Genomic DNA, 2,862 nt, shown 5'->3' with positions numbered 1-2,862 from the left:
GACATATTATGATAAAAATTGACCTAAGCTCAAAATACTTTCACAAATGAATTGCTTTAAACAACTTAAAGATAATCCCAATACTACTTAAACTATTTTAAAGCATAAACAAAGGGGGAGACAACTTCCAAATTCTTGTTATAAGGTGAGTATAATGTTGCAAAATCTGATAAAAACTGCTCTAAAGGAACCTACAAAACCAATCGTGTATGTGAATATCAGTAAAAATATTTGATTTGTAAAGTTAATATGATTGCAATAAAAACACCATCTTTTTATTTTCTTGAGCTACAAAAGTTAATTATAACATTTATGTGAAAGGACAGACAAGAAAGAATAGAGAAACCAGTAAACCATGAAAAGAGTGTTCTAACCCCCACCCCATATGAAATGTATTTGAGTCCTCTATAATTAAGAGAGTAAGATATCAGATATGAGTGGACCAGAATAGAAAATCTGAAAATAGATATATTTGCAAAGAAAAACTTCATATATTATAAATATAGCATCAGAAATCAGTGAGCACAAATATTATGTATTATTAATAGTGTTGGAATAATGTCATAGCTATATGAAGAAAAGACAAGAAGATAACTTCACACTGCAAGTATTAGAAAAAAATATTTGTGAATGCACCTATAAACTTGAAAGAAGGGAAAAGTCCTAAATGTGACTAATGAAATAGAATCAATAAAGGATAAAATTAATATTAGTTATGTAACTTGTCCAAAAAATATACATGACTGATAAACATTATAATCAACAAATAGACAAATGACAAAACAGTGAAACCTATTTTCAATGAAAAAGGTTTAAATGATGTAAGATCTATTCCTTAATAGAATTTTAAGATGCAATATATTTGTGATATAAACCAAGCCAGATATTCAGATACATCCTTAATATCTTTTACTCTAAAGATAAGAAGAAATGCAAAGTGTCACTTCAGCAACACACATACTAAAATTGGAATGATATAGAGAAGGTTAACTTGGATCCTGTGCAAGGATGATATGAAAAATTAATGAAATATTCTATATTTTTCTGTACACTTAAAAATGATTAAAATGTTATGTATATTCTACCACAATAGAAATAAATAAATAGACATGAAAATAGAAATGAAAAAATTAAAATAATATGATAAATAAAAAGACAAGGAAATTTAAAATTTTCTCAGTAATTTTAATTTTAGTAAAAATATTAGTGGGCTTCCCTGATGGTGCAGTGGTTGAGAATCTGCCTGCTAATGCAGGGGACACGGGTTTGAGCCCTGATCTGGGAGGATCCCACATGCCGCGGAGCAACTAGGCCCGTGAGCCACAATTACTGAGCCTGCGCATCTGGAGCCTGTGCTCCGCAACAAGAGAGGCCGCGACAGTGAGAGGCCCGCGCACCATGATGAAGAGTGGCCCCCGCTTGCCACAACTAGAGAAAGCCCTCGCACAGAAACGAAGACTCAACACAGCAAAAATTAATTAATTAATAAACTCCTACCCCCAACATCTAAAAAAAAAATATATATATATATATATAAGTATCATTCTGAGTTCATATTGATAGTAAAGAAAAAAGGAAAATCTAGCTGGTTAGATCAGTCTTAATAAAAACAATAAGAATGAAAACTAGACATAATGTACCTCTTGATGTGTTATAGTAGGAAGCTCACAACTCCTATTAAGTAGTATTATCAAAAAATAGAACAAAATTTATCAGCTTTCTAAAATGTAAGTTTATTTTATAGGAAATAAAGTAGTATGCAGACCATCTTAAGTGATACAAAAAATACAATAAGCAAAATCTAAAAGGTGCAAAATTATTATATAATCAATACCCTTTCTTTATTGAATAAATTATAAGAAAAAAAGATGGGAAGCTTATAAATTAAAAGCAATTTAAACTATACCAATAAAATGCAGTATGCACTTTGTTTTCTGATACAAACAAAGTGACTGTAAATTTAAAATACTATAAGGTATTGGAGGAAATTTGAATATTGTGTATTTCATAACATTAAAAGAATTATAATTAATTACCTTAGGAATAATAAAAACATAGGAATAATGAGTTTTAAAGTATCTTAAATACATACATACTAAAGGATCTATGGATGCAATAAGTGATATCTAGGATTTGACTGAAAAAATATCTAGGGTGGTGTGTGGGATGGAGATCAGGTATATAGACTTAGAGAAAAAATGATTGTGTTAATATTGGATATTGGATCCATGTAGTTTCATTATGTTACTTTTTTTCTTTTATATATTTATATTTTTACATAATATTTTTATGAAGTACCAGCACTAGTATCACAGAAAAAATATTAATGGGTGAGGGAAAAATCATTGTTTCAAGCTATTTACAAGACTAAGAGAAGTAACAAGAGAAAGAACCTAAGCTTCTGTATACTTTATCTACTTTTAAAATCTTTTTTACTTATATTGTTTCAACCCACTATCCAATGAGCTCATGCTTTTGTATTTTAAAATGCATGTGGCTCATTATACATAAAAATTGTTAACCAAAAAATGTTGGTCAAATTGTTTTGTAATAAAGTACCATGTCTTGGCCATTTTTTTTAAACATTAAGTAATCTTAAGGATTAGGCATTAAATGCCAAGTACTTTTTGAAGTACATTTGCTATTTATTCTTCACTAGGGAGAAATTTGACCTCATTCCTTGTTCTAAATAACACAACAGTGCCCTACTGATTAGTGTATCAGGTCAGATGGGAGAAAAACAAATGGCTTTGCATTTTTAACAACGTGCTCAACCTGAACCAGTTACCAAGGCATTTAAAGGCAAAACATAAAAGACGTCAATTGATTAAGCATGCTGAGCAATAAATTTTGAAAAACAAA

At 29.6% G+C, this 2,862-nt stretch overlaps 1 non-coding gene across 1 annotated transcript; it reads left to right on the top strand.

Annotated features, from left to right (window-relative positions):
- The first annotated feature begins 937 nt into the window (after positions 1–937).
- LOC112398715 (U6 spliceosomal RNA) lies at positions 938–1,044 on the top strand. Its single transcript, XR_003003052.1, has one exon. It is a non-coding gene; the product is annotated as a U6 spliceosomal RNA (small nuclear RNA).
- The last annotated feature ends 1,818 nt before the right edge of the window (positions 1,045–2,862 follow it).

Source organism: Neophocaena asiaeorientalis, unplaced genomic scaffold, assembly GCF_003031525.2.
Source record: "Neophocaena asiaeorientalis asiaeorientalis breed wild unplaced genomic scaffold, Neophocaena_asiaeorientalis_V1.1 scaffold26, whole genome shotgun sequence".
Classification (NCBI taxonomy): domain Eukaryota; kingdom Metazoa; phylum Chordata; class Mammalia; order Artiodactyla; family Phocoenidae; genus Neophocaena; species Neophocaena asiaeorientalis.
This window is presented reverse-complemented; position numbering and strand designations above follow the sequence as displayed.